Below are 17141 nucleotides of genomic sequence, written 5' to 3'. Positions count from 1 at the left end.
TTTGTATAAGAAATTTTCTTAATTTGGTATATTCCACGGTGAACATTAGTTCATAATAGTAAATTGGACTAGACATCTATTTACCGAATTTTGACCACGTGGGGTTCTGGCATAGTACCGTACACAACGATTCTTTTAGTTCACGGACTTTCATGGAAAGTATACCGTGAATAACTGTATTAGGTGAACTGGTGTAGGCCATCTGAAAATCTGCTTACCCGACTGTAATTCTTCTTCCTATTTATTTAGATTTGATGTTTGTGTTTACACAGATAAATAAAATCCTTATTAAACGTTTAAAGAATTTCTCCGAAGAAATCTCCTAATGGTAGGCATAGACACTAAGACTTCATATCGACTATCTTGCTCAGCTATAATTTTACAATCTAAACAGCAGTGAGGAGAGAACAAAGCAATTTTCACTTCGCTTTGCTCTTCCTAATATATCCATTGAAACAATATGTTACTTTAAAAAAAAGAAGAAATTTCAAATGGCGGAAATGTGTTTCAATATGATATTATAAAGAACGGACTGCCGTGTTTTCTCGGTTATTGTATCTTCCAAGCTTCAGAATATTTAAATACGTCACAGACGTTATTTATGAGACTTGTTGCATATATAGCAGATGTTGTAAAGTGTATTTTTTCATATACTAATGACATAGCATCAATTAATTTGTTTTTTGAACAAAAATTTTTTTCAAAATCTATAAATTTTTAGATGAATGTATGTATATAAGGCATAATACTTTTCGTCTTGAGTTATACTGTTTTTTTTTTATAGGTCATTGGTGGATTGTCTCTGCATAGAATTCTCTTTCTGTCACTCATGAAAATAGATATAAGGCAATGTTGTCTGTACACTGATACATATATATAAATATGTACAGATTGCTCAACACACTTCTTAGCAGTTGTCACTTAATATGTTATAAACTATATAAGCAACGTAGCTAGTGTAGATACCAATAACTCATAGCAAAGGAAGTAAAAACACTATAGTGGGTCACGGCGCACCGTTAAAAACCCTACACATCCCACAGTTATTTGCATAACGATATTTATAAAAGAAGGCATTATATGGCAAGTGTTCGAAAAAGTGGTACGATCCGAAACAGTTTCAAAGGCATTCGTCCTTGGGCTAAAACACATCGATGTATCAAATTTCATCAAAATATCTCAAAGATTGCCACTTGTAGGTTGAACACAAGAAAAAAAACGGACGGATGGACAAACTGGCTTACGGTGGGTCTATCTCAAGTCCTTCTGCATATTGCACACATTCGCAACTTAACTAAACTTAATATACACTTGTACCACAACCGCCAGGGGATGTAAAAAGTGTAGATGAATACAAGTTTTTTCTTCCTTTAAAGGGAAAAAACAAATCGACTTTTTTCCCTAGGTAGCGACATATTCAAAATATCAAATGGAAAATATATTCTTTGTTAATAGCGATTTATTAACACAGCAAGAAAGAATGCGCGTTTTGGAGAATATTCTGTGCAGACAATTTAAAAACGTATTACGTTTGAAATCAATAAATATCTGCCCGAGTGGCCGAGTAGGCAAAGGATCTCGACTATCGACTCAATGTTCGTGTGTTCAAATCTCAAATGCGGTAGAGTTCCCAATAAAGCCGATAACCTTACACGTTAGTGCTTTAAGACATATTTGATTTGTAAATTAATAATAATAAATCAATATGTGTGTGTATGGCTGTAGAAAATCATGAAGTAACGTGAAAAAATATTGAAACGATTCTTAATATTCTTTGCACTTTCGTTTCTTACTTGCAAAATTTTAGCTCTACATTGAGTTTTTTTTTTTAAATTTGACTCTCGTTGGCCCTTTTTATTGAAATCGCTAAGAAGCCAACAACAAGCGAGCAGATTGCTATGTTTGAATTATCTTTGATTTGAATTGTTGCTCTATATTTGTCCAAATTGTGCATAAATATATATGTATAAAGTTTATCGATATTAATTAATTTGATCTACATATATTTACATAATAAATTTATGATTATAAAAAATAAAAGATCGGAATATTTCACACATATGGAGACAACAAATTTTTTTCTAAATCGCATATTAATTTTAGTTTAGTTACTTAAGCTTTTTGCTCATTTCAATAACAACTAAATTGTAAAAAAAAGATTGAAGAAAAATTTGTTATGTTATGTTCAGAGATAATTTGAAACATATATATGCGTACGTACGATTGTGTCTTTGTGAACATTGAATGGGCAAAATCGAAAAGTAGTCTCATAAAATTGTACAAATTATTGCCAACACAGAAAGTTTCATATGAGATCATTAGATTGACTATAAAACCTAAATATGTGCGTATAAAAATCAATGAGCCAATCCATTCTAACTGAAGTTAATAAGAGGAAATTTGTATTCATCGGTGTGCGTACATGTTTACATACATAGGTAAAACTAAAAGGAAAAATATAGGACGAATTATGGATGAACTGTAGCTATAGATATACAGCTATAGTATAGTTATACCACCAGCGGAGTACTCAGAGTAATAAACTTTAATTAAAAATCTATAATACGCGGCGTATAAGTGTGATATTTTTTGAATATTTCATTCGCCATGGAAGAAAGCTTCAATAAATAATAAATAATTCACTTTTACTCTCTCTTCGAAGGAATAAATAACTATTTGTTAGGTAGGTAGAGAGAGAGAGAGAGAGAGAGAGAGAGAGAGAGAGAGAGAGAGAGAAAGTACGTAAATATCTCTTGCTACCCGGGTTTAGTGAAAGCATTAAAAACTTTTACGAAATATTACGAATATTGTAAAAAATTATCTCTTTCGACAGGGCATTCTGTGCAAGGTAGTTCAGAGTGTCTGCATCAAATTCTATAAATTTACAACAAAGGACCAACCGTAGTGCAGAAGAAGGCAAAGCGCATTTTCCTGGGGTTGATATTTGAAACAGAATCCTGCCAGCAACAGGGAATGTAGTTACGAAATTTTTCTTGTTCTCGGAAATGGCTTGATAAACACATACATATAATATTTGTGTCACTTTTAGAAAGCAGGCAGAAAAGTTGTTTCTGTGTAGTTTCGACAGAATTTTTCAGCAGAGACAACTAAAAGAAAATGACATAATAATAATAATCTTTTACATCGAATTATTTGAGACAAGGCATTGGAAGACCATAGTGCATTTCTTAGTAAAATTTTGGAAGCAGAAACTTAAAATGAATAAAGATATCAAGGTGTGAGGTGAATCGATTGCAGCGTCTACCCAGCAATAACTTGAAACATACAAATAAATTTTGCTAAGCAAATTCTGTTATTAGGTCGATTGCATCTATTTTCAAACCGACTCTATTCGCAACCTAGCTTTATAACGCGCTTAATGAGTTAGTTTTTATAAAAGCGCAAAACATTAAAAAAAAGTCTGTTCGGCCTATCATATGTAATTCACTCCTTCTCCCATTCTTCTATAGTAGGATTAACCATTGAATACAAAGCTAAATTTTTATCGCTGTATCGATGTACTTGTGATTTGAGCCTAATTTTGTAGGAAATTCCAAAATTTTTGCCAAATTTGAAGTCAATATTTTACACTTTTTGGAGCATGTTTACCACAGAGAGAAAGACACACGCTCATACAGACGGACAGACGAATAAGCTTAAGTTGATTCTGAACTCATCACGCTGATCAAGAATATGTCTGTATCCCTGGACCAATATAGCTCAATTTCGATGCCAAGGTGCCTGCAAGAGCTACCGAGCTTTGTTCCAAATATAAAGCCGATTGTTACGTTTTTGCGACCAGGAGAATGTTTAACACAGACCGACAGACAGACAGATAGACATGGTTCATTTTTGATACAATTAATGTTGATCAAAATTATCTGTACTTTATGGGGTCTATGAGGCTCCTGCTACGTGTAGCAAAGGTTTTCACAGAATGAGTAAGCCCCGCATGGCAGTGGGAAAACTACTTCAATACTTTAGCTAACCTCATATCAGCGCATTGGTAGACGTCGTATATTCGACAGTGAATCTAATGGCGAACAAATATATGCCAGCGTTGTGAACTTCGATTATCTTCGCCATGTGGTCATTACTAGCGGTTTTCTTGCATAGGTACTAGTAACAGATTTTATGTATGGCCTGCTTATGTAGCAATATTTATTGGATGGCTTGCGTTACTCTACGCCTACTTTTGAATCTCTTTAATGCTTGAAATATCTTCCTCGCTATGTTAACGAAAAAATGTTAAGCCCTTATGTTCAATTGCTATTAATGCTATTATAAACAATTGCGTATATTCCGAGCGTGCATTTAATTGCCAAAACCAAAATCGTTTATTAAACATATTTGTTTTTACGGATGTTAAAAAAAAAAAAAAAAAAAAAATAGAAGACATTACGGATTATCAATTCTGAACGCTTCATGTCGCTCAATTGTAAACCATTATGTTGTTTGGAAACCGGAAAGAAGTAATGAACACGAACAGTTCTGCAACCACTTTTTGTATTGAGATTGCACACACACACACACACACACACACACACACACACACACACACACACACACACACACACTATTTACACTCGGCCATATAGACACATCTGTGCCTGGCACATCTCTGAATTTGAAGTGAAATCCACTTTTTGCAGCACTGATATAAAGTAATAAGGTTTGTGCCTTGGAAAATTTATAGCAACATTTGTGTGCTTGTAAAGTTTATTTCGCTTTAGCTTTTGCTTCCAAGCAAAATATTTTTGGAAAATTGTGACACACACACACACACTTACAAAACGGTCGGTCAGATTTACTATTACATAGTGCTATGTGTTGCATACAAAATTTATGCATATATATACGTATATATATATATATATATATAGGTATATATATGTATAAATTTACACAACTTTGAAAATTTTCTTTTTTTTCTTTTTCTTTTCCTTTGTTTTTATGTTTTTTTTGTAATTCTTATCCAAATATTCTTTGCCGTTAGTCTGGTCATATATTTTTCACATTTATTGCGGGTATTTTGTCTTATCACACCCTCGTGAATTTGGCCGTTGTTATTGCTATTAAACATGTGCATACCAACAGACAAACTCTTGTAGAAAACTTTTACGCACATACTTGCAATTTGAGATGTAATATTAAAATTCATTTTAGACACAAAGTCTCTCAGTGTCAGTCATTATTATGCCGCCCAGAAAGCACAAGAAATATTTCTTCTAATTGGTGTTCGGATCTATCGATGTATTTATAAAAGTAAGCAGAGTTTGCAATAGCTAGTTATTCTCTCATGCATACGCGTCGAGTTTCCTTTTGTTTTTGTCTTCTCGTTTAGAAAATAACCAAACACATACTACCGCCCACCCAAGAGATTAAAACCAGCCATCTAGACAGTAAGGGTGAATGCTTGTAATGGCTGCTTTTGCTACCATCAATTTTGTTGTTGATTTTATTGTTGTTATTGCTGTGGTTGTTGTTAAATAATTTATGGTTTGTTTTTACTTTTTGTTAAAGGGGGACGAATTTTAAAGACCAATTTTGGCAATAACGGTAAATATAGTAAAATGTTTATTCCAGAGGAAATTTTTTAGATAAGAGGTAAACAAAGTGAAATGATTTCGGTTTAGATAAAATCTAGTAGTAAACTAAATAATGTTTTCTAGCTCTTTTTGCTGCTACAGTTTAGTTTTGCCTCGAGCATCTTACAAGTTATCTAAAAAATATCGAGACTTTTGGTTATGTTAAATGTCACGTGTTGCTAGGGAAACGTAAAAATAATTTCACTTAATTTGATCATAAAATTTGCTTTGAAAATTATTGAGTCCAGATGTTTACTTTTGTGTGTAAGATTTCATTCCTTCCCCCCTCAAAAAAAAAAAAAAAAGGAAAGAAAAGGTGAGTTTCATAAGCGAAACAATTTTTAAGGAAAATTTATAAAAGAATGATGATTTTTAAAAAAGTGTTTTTTTTTCTGGCGTTACATGTCTACAGCAGTCTAAACACACCCGTTTACTGCACATGTGAAAACATTTCTTAAAACCCTGAACTTATTTATATTAACTTAATTCGATTTGTTATCTCTTTCTTTAGCCAGCCCTCCTTGATGTAATTAATCTCAAGAGATTATAGACTCTGTAGCAGTAATATTTCTCCATCCCTTCTCTAATTGTTCGTTCGTTTTTATGTATGCATGAAACTTGCGCCGCCATAAATAAGCATTAGAGCAGTTAATATAAATTTGTTGTCGTATCAATTGCTGTTCGCTAGAATGGTGTTAAAGATTATTCGCATAATTTTTGCGCAAATGTATTCAAAATTGTTCCCTCATGATTAGAATAAAGAAGAAAAGCTTTTTAACCGAAACTACAAATAATTTATATGCAAGACGAATAAAAGCAAAAAAGAAAAAAATGGCGGAAAATTACTACAAAGAGCTGCTAAAATGTGAAAGCTTATTATGGTTAACTTGCTTTCGTAATGAAAGCAGTGAAGAAAACGTAATAACTATTATTAAGTTAGCCTTATGCATGATCAGCTTTAAAGTAATGTCGTTCTGAAAAAAGGCGCCAAGCGAAGCGCAAAAAAAATTTGGCTAACATCATATGTTACCACAATTTCTTCCAAAGCGTTTTACTAACATTTTCAAAAGCCAGGCAATATTCCAAGTTCATGAAAAATATTTTTAGAAACAGCCTCATAAAGGTGAAAAGCACACATGAATGAAAAAGCAACGGGGAAGAAAAAAATAGAGAGATAGATTGCAAATAAAGCCCTGTCAGCTACTCGTGATCGGGATTATTTTCATCCGAAACAATAAGAGGCTCCTGATAAACGTTTGCATTAAACGTAAGTCATTACAGGACCATAAACTATATCAACTTTCCATATTAGGCTAGACATTAAAGTCTCAGCGATTGTATAACCCCGTAAATAATATGAGAGCCAAGTTTTATAGTCGCTTATCCCGAAATTTACTACTTCCAAGTATAAACAAGTGGGTGGATGGACGGACGAAATTTTCACTTAACCTCTGTTAAAGTGTGCATGTTAAGGAAAAGACATTTTTCAATACATTTCGAGTATTTTAGGTATATCCGCCTGAGTGGCCGAGTAGGCAAGAGTCTCGACTAGCAAGTCAATGGTCGTGGGTTCGAATCTCAAGTGCGGTAGAGTTTTTAATAATAATAATAATAAAAGCCGATAGCCTTAGATGCTAGTGCTTTTAAGAGTTTAGTTTTAGAATTTATTTCTCTGGCGAAATTAATAATAATAATAATTGGTATGTGCAACCAGGTGAGCCTCGTGTGTTCAATAGATCCTGCGTTTTCCATTTATTTTAAGTTCAAACTTTGCATCGTATATTACTTGCGATATTTATAAAATCATTTGTTTATATTTTAACGTACACAGCATAATGTACAAAAGAACCGTTCGTTTCACTTCCAATTCACATTCATTTTTAAGTCCCAATTTGGAAAGTGAGTGAGCCCTTCCAATCTACTATTTGACAGTAATACTTAAGTTCCATTAGCCATTCCAGCTTTTATTCTTCACTGCAATAATTGTATGGGCGTTGCTTACTATCTGCTAAAAGCGGGCTCTTCTGATCGAAATTATACAATAACAATACAATTCGCTTTAATTACGAATTTTCCTGACCGGATATCTAAAGCATAAAAAATGCAAATTTTTAAGTCATTAATTTAGTTGGAATAGTATGTGGATTCTAGTTTGTCGAACTAAGCAAAACATGCAAAGAAAACGAGATCCTGATCTGATTATATAATCCTTTAATCTTACCAGACTCTGTCTTTTTTTATCGGATGCTTTTGTAAATTAATTACGCCCCTTGGTTGCAGTGCCCGTTGACCTATATTTAAAAGCCCTAAATGAGAGAGAGTTCGCCCGTCAACTCATATTGCTAAGGCAATTTTACGAAACACAAAGGAATGGTTGATCGAAAGTCGACTACTACTTGTGACACAGAGATCCATTGGGTTGAGGTACATTATCACTAACTGCTAATATTTATTTGCGTATGCAGCAAATTATCGATTTTCGACCGACGTTATGGAATCTGTTGATAGTTGACTTGCCTCACTTATCTCACTTATTGCTCAGAGTCGCGGCCGTTGTTACTTTATAAATAGGTTTTCTTGTTACTAGCGATTGATTTAATCGTTGATATTATCCTTACGAGAATGCCTCCTTATTTATTAGACCAATTGTGGTGAGAGGATATGTTAAGTTTCTGTGAATGTATGCAACACCCAGAGGAACTTTAGATGGACTAACCTGCGAACGCTATTGCAATTGACTCGGATGTTTCTCGACTACTTTCCCCATAGAAACTTGTTTTGAAAAGTCATTATACGAATAACACTACAATAAATGAATAAAATGGTGTAGCATATTTAATGGTGGGCCGTGGTCCATTAAGCTGCTTCTACTTATTTTTCTTATCTTGTAAATAAAGTCAAGAGAACTGTTAAGCTGTATCCACTAACAACTACAGCTTCCGATTTCCCATCCGGAGCAAGGCAATGCTAAATAGCAGCAGCACATCCGCATGCAATTTATATAAAATTGCGAAAGTCATGAGTAATTGGTGTCGTCTAACAGTAACAACACAATAAAGCAATAAGGAACAGCATTGCGTTATAAAGATCAATGCGCAACTTTTTCGGTTTTCCTCGTCACCACCAAATACTTCATTTCGTACTTGTGTTTTAGTTTCGATGATACTTTTATTAAAGCAACCATTACCAAATAAATTCACAGGCTGACTGTCCGGCAAATTTATTTGATTTTTGACACTTTTCGACACTCGTATCTCTTAATTGTTTTTTATTACTTGATGAAAAGCCATTTTAAAACTAAAACAGGTAACAGAGCCATTAAATACCCTACGTCACTCTACAATTGTTCATTTAGCAAGTTAGTAAAATAAGGCGAAATACGGGAAGTAATGGATAAAGTGGTTCGACCCGAAACATTTTCAAAAGTGTTCACCCTTAGCTCAAAATACATCGCTCTACCAAATTTCATCGAAATAACTCAAATGTAGCGAGCCTTAGGTTCAACAGAAGCAAATAAGACAGACAATCGATAGAAGAAGTGATTCTGAATCGATCGACATTCATCCGTTTTTGATGAGGTCGTACTAGATAGGCAGAAGTGGGTAAAGAACGAAAAATCCTAATCGCAAACGGAGTAATCGGTGAACACGCAAATGTATATGTATGTATACATAAATATAAAAATATGTATGTGTACTAATAAAAATTGTAATTGATATTTGCCGAAAAACTTGACTAAATCGCGCTTTTAAAATTTGAAAATTGAAATTAAACGAAAGCATATAAAGTGAGCTTAAGCCTTTTCTTAATTGCTGTTCAATATCGATTTCAAATAGTTTTGTCGTTATGCTGTTAGCTTCAAAGTCGTTTTGTTGATATCGTTTTTATCTGCAGTCTGTATAAGTTTTTGTTGTTGCTTTCGCATAAATAAACATAAATATGCACGTAATGATGTTCGCACAGTCACATTACATACATTGTAAAATTGTTTATTATTTTATTAATGAATTTTATGATATCGTGCTTGACTTTATATTTGGCTTTAAATTTCGATTTTGAATAGTTTTTCTTCTTTTTTTTTTCTCTCTCTCTCTTTTATCGCTTTTATGACATCATAAGTGTTCAAGTTGTTTAATAATGATTGTTTATACATGTCTATATGTTTGTATATATGTATGTATGTATATTTATGTACATATTTTATTTTAGTTATTTTGTGACTGTTGTTATTGTCCGAATTGTACGTAGTTGTGCTGTGCTTTGTATTTATATTTCCTTTTCTTTCTACGTCTGGCCTTTCGTCTGTTTTGTGAGCTTTAATTGCTATTAAAACGAATTTAATATTGATGTTTACACAACAATTAAATATATTAAGTATTGTTTTTTTTTTTTATTTTCAAATTTATTTAATTATTATTAATATTGTTAATAATTAAAATAATTGAAATCCATTCTCACCATTCGCGCAATTCGAAATGTTTTTGTTAAGCAATAAAAAAAATTAATTCTTTTGTCAATTTTCACATAAGTGCGAGTGAATGTGTCTGGATGATAGTAAAAATTATGTTTATAGTATGAACGGATATTTTTATCAGCGTTTCAACGCTCATCAGATATTTAACACAAAACATTCAACGGTCTTGTGTTATAATTATTTTCCAATTTTTTATTACTTTAAACAAAAAAGCTTTAAGAAAAATGATTTTAAAATAACCATAAGTAACAATGACACAACAAAAAACTAAACCTTAAATACCGCTTAAAATGTTTTCAACTGCTTTTAGAAGAAGAAGCTAAAATTCGTATACTTGCAGTGTTTAAATTTTCTTTTCGAAATTTCATTTCACTTTCTCCTCCTTATGCATTGTATGTTTGTCCTCTGCACCCATTGCTTTTATGTAATCTCAGCGATAACCGTTATTGACAATGGTTTCAACGACCGTCTGAATGTTTTAGAATTTTGTTTTTTCAAAAAAATTTTGTTTGTATCTTTGCATTAAAGGAACATTGCCATTGGCAACACTTGTTTAAAGGGATTTCTTAAATATTTTCGTATACAAGTACGTGTTGTTGTTCTTATTCAACTATAGATATTTTTAATGGTAATGCATAGCAAGGATTCCTTTACTACCATTTACTTCTAAAAATAAGAAAGTGAAAGCTATGAGTAAGTTAATGCGGCGAAACGAATCTAAGACACGCGGACGGACGGACGATGAGAGATAATTCGATTTTAAAATTTAATATATACGCTATGAAACGTCTTATACCTTAAGAGCTGGAAATAGAATCGACAAACTTTAGCGGGAATTTCGTTCATAACTTACTCATCGTAAGTTGTGACTGTAGAACAGTTAGGAAGGCATGAAAAATTTCAATCGAGATTAGACATTTGAATTCGGTTTATTAGCGCCGATTAGTATAAAGCATAAGAAACACTACCGTCTCGTGAAAAATTCAAACAGGGCATGTGTACGTGTGTGCGTGTGCAAGAGTTGTGATGATAATCCGAGCTCATCAATTTTTGCGACATTCTAAGGAAGGCAACATTTGTAGGACCACTAAATAGAAGATGCCACTGCCAGCGATGATAGTCATTTAAGAAAACTTGCGTAGACTTTGTGTGCCAAGCGAGGCAATTTTCAGTCTAAGTCATTGTTTTCATTCAATGACTAATGCCGCCGAAAATATCATTTTAATGATGACGAGATCCTGCGAGGGACACTACTGACGAAAAACTTAAACAAACCAACGTTTATTGAGGATACTATTAGGAGTTGTTCAGATTGTTTGATTAAATCCTACTACGCTCCTACTAATTATTGCCTTAATACTTAACCCGTAATCTGAAGCAATACTAACTATAACAGGTTGTGAGTCAATTTGTCGGTGTCTTTCGACTATGAATCACTACTAAATCTAACAAAAGCAAAGTAAAGTAAATATATCTTCCCATACGAACGTTTTTGAATGCACACAAACACGCACGCACGCACACACAGCCAAAACTTATTTATATATACAAAAGTTAATTTCCTTTTTTCCGAACTTTGATTATTATTTTTTTTGTTTTTTAACAAACTTGTCTGTCTATAAATATATTTTTGTCAGAATTTTTAAATTCTTGACACGTTGTTAATTTTTTGTTTTTGTATTTTTTGTTGTTGTTGCTGTTTTGTTGATATGTGTGTTTTGTCGATATGTGTTTTTTGCCTTCATTGCGTTCATAACTCTTGTCTCTATGCTATTTCTACTTTTCAATGACTTTGGCGTATGTTGTACCATATTATTAATTTGTTTATGTTTCTATATACAAATATATACATATATATATGTATATTTGCACAAATATATTTTTTTACGGACTTCCCGGATGGCATGTTAAGTAAAGATATAAAGTTCTTGGCAGCGCACAAATTATTTAGACACAATTCTTAAATAATAAATATGCATATATATATATACGTACATGTATATATATATATATATATATGTATTACTTCCCATATTTTTGATCTTTTAACTCACAGCTTTACATACCGTCGTTAACATCGTCCTGCCTGCACTACAAAAAGTCCAATATTTTTTAGCCAACTTGGTAAAACTCATTAATATTTTGCTGGCAACACGCACACAGAATGGTTTGCTTAAAGACTGATTCAAAATCAATTGATATATTATTTTATTTTTGTGACATTTCGGCATTTATTAGAATATAATTATGCGACAAATGCCGCAGAATATGTCTGAAAAGGACTCCTACAGCGGTAGTTGCATATGACAATATCCTAAGGTATATTCACATATAAATGTACGAAACCGTCGGGAATGTCTTCTCTGCCTGCCTAACGTTTACCCAAGACAAAAGTCTAACAGTATACGAATATGGTCTTGGCGGTCGGCTTATACAAATCACTTCACTGCGTGATAATACGACCATTAAAAAGTTGAACCAGACATCTTCCTTTGGACTCATTAATTTTAAGTAATTAAAAATTTCATTCATATCACCTCAACTGAGAAATCACTTTATTTGCGTTAGCTTAGCTCGCTAAGAAGCAAACGTTCGGCTGTTTATTTGAAAATTTAAATTCACTTGGAGAACATAATGCACGGAAACTTACTTTTTACATAAACCGAACACTGCTTGCTTTCTGCTTACGCGCCGCTCACTTAGCGTTAGCAATTAGTTTCAATTACCTTACCATAGACAACATTTTTTCTTATTCACCTCGAGAGAATTCACCATTTAATTGAATATACAAAAGCCAGAAGAAGAGAGTGAGAGAGAGAGGGAGAGATGCAAGAAATTCTCTTGCTTTCATGCTCATGCTCGTACTCAGTTGTTTTGCTTTGACTCTTTTGCCGAAAACCACTCAACTTCGTAGCATTTAGTGGTGGATGGTTGTTGTTGGTTTACCTGTACAAAATTTGTCAGCCATATTGGATTGGTTTCCATAATTGTTATTTTCGTTGACATATGTATATCTATTATACAGTAGCATCAACTTTGTAAACAAAAATTCATTCTCTCCTTTTCTAACGCATTTTTGCTCTTTGTTTGTTGCATTTTGCATGAACGCATGTGAATGCATGGCCATTATAGTTGATGATTTTGTTATAAGCATTTCTTGCTGGAGGAATGCTGGTCATTATTCAAATCGTATTAGAAAATAAATGCGAAAGCTTAAAAAAAGCGTCTTTTTATCTATAAATATAATGATTAAGTATTTATATATATGTACCGCCTCAAAAACCGGTTCGAATCGATTAGCATAATAATAATAATAGGTGGGATTTAAACGAACTTTTAAAAATATCTTTATGATATTTCGATTATTCCGACTGGAATTTTAATTAAGAAAGCTTTTCGATTAATATGTTTACAATTTTGCCTACGGCTATCATAGGCTGTTCGGCAAAAGCTACTTTTTTTTTTACTGTGCCGATTAATGCAAATTGTGATAACATGAAGTTCGTCGTCCATCCCATTCATTAATAGAATGATTTCGATAAGCCTAATAGACCAATATGTCCTGACCCATTCAATATGTTGAACGCCATTCAAAAATTACTTGTACTACACATACTATGCACAAAAGCTTCTAAAAGTGATTTGATTTGCATTCCCTTTGCTAGTCATATAAACGATATGTTTAGACTGTCAGGAAACAAAATTTGTATTTCAAAGGACTACAATACTAACTCTACCTTGTTATGCCAGAATGACTAATATTGTTGGCTATACCCAGCTTAGGTGCAATGTTCAATTTTTCTCTAAACAAAATCAAGGACACTTCGGCAGATTAACACCCAAAGAGCCTCGACTGTTATTACCGAATTCTTACACCACAACTTGCACGCCAACCTTAGTTGACATTTATGTAACAGACTCTATCTGTCATTCATACACATTTATAGTTTAGAAACATACCTCGAAGACCGTAAAAACAAAAATACCTCAATATATTGTATATAGTTTGACATTTTAATCTAGCAAAGCAACCGTCGTCATGCATCATCATCACTTTCAGCAAGGATGCGATTATTAATACTGGTTGCAATCGCAGCCATTGCCTCCACTCGAGTAATTTTCTTATGTTAAAAGTAAGTTGGAATAAATTTCTAAGCGTTTCTTCTACATTGGTCCAAATATGCGACTCTAAGTAATAAAATATGATGACGAGTCATTGAAAAAGGAGAAATTCAAAGGCAGCTAAGACCTGGAAATTAATTCGAGTGAAATTCCTTTTTCGTAACAACGCAGCTCAAGAAAGCACACTGGATCAATATTAGATTGATTCTCTGATTCCTTTATCGATATCAAAAGGTGTATAAGTGCAGCGCATTTTCAAGGACAGGCGATTGACCTGATATGGCGTTTATTTTAGCAAATTTTGCAATGTGTCCGCAAGTTCGAAAAAATACAATGCTTATGATTGAAACTCTACTCGCTGAAATAGGTATGGCAGGAGCTAAACTACTTATTGCTGCCATGTATCGGCCTCAGAGTGACGTTTAATCGCTTGAACATGCAACTAGCGATACACTGTTAGAATATCCAAAGCTTCTAATCATGAGTGACTTCACTAGTAATTTATCTGATTTTGCAAAATCTACTTTGATGTCAATCTGCCGCCGTGGGCTACATATGTCCTTTGTTCGCAATTCATTACCTACCCACCATCATGTTGGTCGTGGTTCGATACTTTTATTTGATTATTTTTTGACTGCTAATAGTAGAATGCAGCTTTAATTTTCTAGTCTCTGCCACAATGCTGGAAATTGCTATTGAGAAAGGAGATGCTTATATTGAATTTTACGACAATAAAATTTTTAAACAAAAGTCATTGCCTTACTTTGCATCTTCGCTTGTTGACAGTATTTCGATAATTAAAACGTCCATTTTTGTACATATTCACTACAATTCCGCGCCTATTAGCTAAAGTTCAGAGAGCTTGAAACCCAAAGTCGAAATCCTAAGGCTTCTAAAGCGAGACTGATGAATGATTCACTAATCCTTACCTTAGAAAATATATATCTACCTTTCAGAGGGCGATCGCATTTTTGAATCGACTCACTGCTGCACTGCTCACTAGTTTCTAGTAAGACGTCAGTTACGATTGTAAGAATCTATTTAGCATGGTGTAAACTACATTTCGAAACTACTCTCCCTACAGTATAGACCAAGTTCGCAAGCGAAGTTATTGGTGCATATTTGACTTCCGTAAGGTTTTATGTCTGCATTATGGAAACTGGAATTGAATTTCTTAGACATTGAAAAACGAAGGATTATTCAATTTATTGCTGGATTAAATAAAACTCTTTTGAAAGAAGCCAGACATAACAGCGAACTTTATTTATTTTCCATTAGTAAAAAGATTGTGAAAGTTTCAACTCAAGAAAACTAAATAAAAATTGATTGCATAGCTATTAAAAATAGTTAACCAATGCATAGACAAGTTCATAGAGATAGAAGTTCAAGACATGTGATACGATGGCAGTTTCTTCCTTAACAAATTAAGAAAAAAAAAAAAAAAAAAAAAATGAAAAAACTTGTTTCTACATAACGCTACTGACAGGTATGCCTAAAGTGGAAATATTTTTTACTAGAAATTAGAAAAAAAGAAAAAACTACTTCACGGTTTAACAAAAATATTTTGAAAATATATGACTAAAAACTATCAGCACTTACCAGCGTAATAGAAAACAAAAATATTCAAACAAAGGATTTTCATTTAAACCATAAATAATCATGAAAAACAAAAAAAATCCCACTGGCAAATAAAAAAACTAAAATTACAACAAGTATAAAAGCAAAGTGCAGCATATTGAACGGTAGCACAGCGAACAACAACAATTTATAACTGAAAAACACGTAAGCAGCCAAAGAAATAATAATTTGGTTTTTTTTTTTCTGTTTTTTTGCAAAAATGACTTTTTACCACATCGCCGAACAAAGTGTAGCTCGTAAAATAAAATTAGCGCAGGTAGCGTGAAAAGTTTTTCAAAAAAAAAAAAAATAAATAAAATAAAATTCTTACAAATATCTGACAGATTTACAAGCGAAACTAAAAAATAATATTTTTGCAATATCTACCGTAGGCGAATGCACACTGAGTTAGCTCTGCACGCACCTTGTTTAGGATAAACAAAACGTTTACTAAACTAACAGCAACCCTTTTACCATAGGAACCAGTGGGAGTCAGTGAGCAAAAAGAAAAACAAGAACAGGTTAGCAGAGATCGATGTACGTTTCGAAAACCACTGCAAGTAAATTTAAAGAAAAATTATTCTTCGGCGAGTAATATTTCAATTAGATAATCTTCCAAGCCCGAAACGTATTTATGGGATCCATAATAGTCTTGAAATAAAATCAAAAAGTTTACTTAAGGATAAACACACCTTCTTAAAACCTTGGCCGCGTTTAAGTCGCTTTATGAAAGTCTGCAGAAAAAAAAAGAAAGTAACATTTTGTCGCTTCAGTGCGTGAGAATGGTTTGCTCTTCAATGAAAGATGTTGAGAAATAGAATGAACTGAACAAGATGAAAGCAGTAGCAAATAACATACGAGATCATATATAGCATTATTGACTTCCGATCGACGGCATTACTTGCTAAGTCTGCGATTGATCTCTGCACATCAATGACGCTGAACGTTTTGGAAGACCGGAAACCGAAGTTGGCTGAGAGCAGCTGAAACTTCATCGTATATGTCAGCAGCCAGTGCATTTACTATTACGCATGAGAAAACTCTGTCTGTACTGAGCGTAGTGGACATTTGCAACTAATCCAACCAATCAGTCAGTGTACGTCGCCCATTCGTGTCATACGGTGACGGTCGGAAAGAAGTGGTGAGAGACAAAGAAAGAGGGAAACGGCGGAGTGTCTGCTCAATCGGTAAGTGTCATGCCTTTACCGACTGAGTGCTCCCTATAACTAGGACTAAAGTAAATTCTATCGCATTGAGATTTGAGGCAGCGATGCTTACCTACTCGGCTACTCATGCGGAGGGGTTTCCTACTTTTGGACTCCGAGAACTGTTAGACGCTG

The 17141-nt window shown here is 33.4% G+C and overlaps 1 protein-coding gene across 3 annotated transcripts in view; it reads left to right on the top strand.

Moving 5' to 3' along the window:
- The window catches only part of LOC119641698 (homeobox protein abdominal-A), a 45955-nt gene that overhangs the window by 26894 nt on the left and 1920 nt on the right, over positions 1-17141 (top strand). The window lies entirely within an intron of this gene.

This window comes from Glossina fuscipes, unplaced genomic scaffold, assembly GCF_014805625.2.
Source record: "Glossina fuscipes isolate IAEA_lab_2018 unplaced genomic scaffold, Yale_Gfus_2 174, whole genome shotgun sequence".
In the NCBI taxonomy this organism is placed as follows: Eukaryota; Metazoa; Arthropoda; class Insecta; order Diptera; family Glossinidae; genus Glossina; species Glossina fuscipes.
Note: the sequence above shows the minus strand (reverse complement) of the source record. Positions and strands in the feature narration are given on the sequence as shown.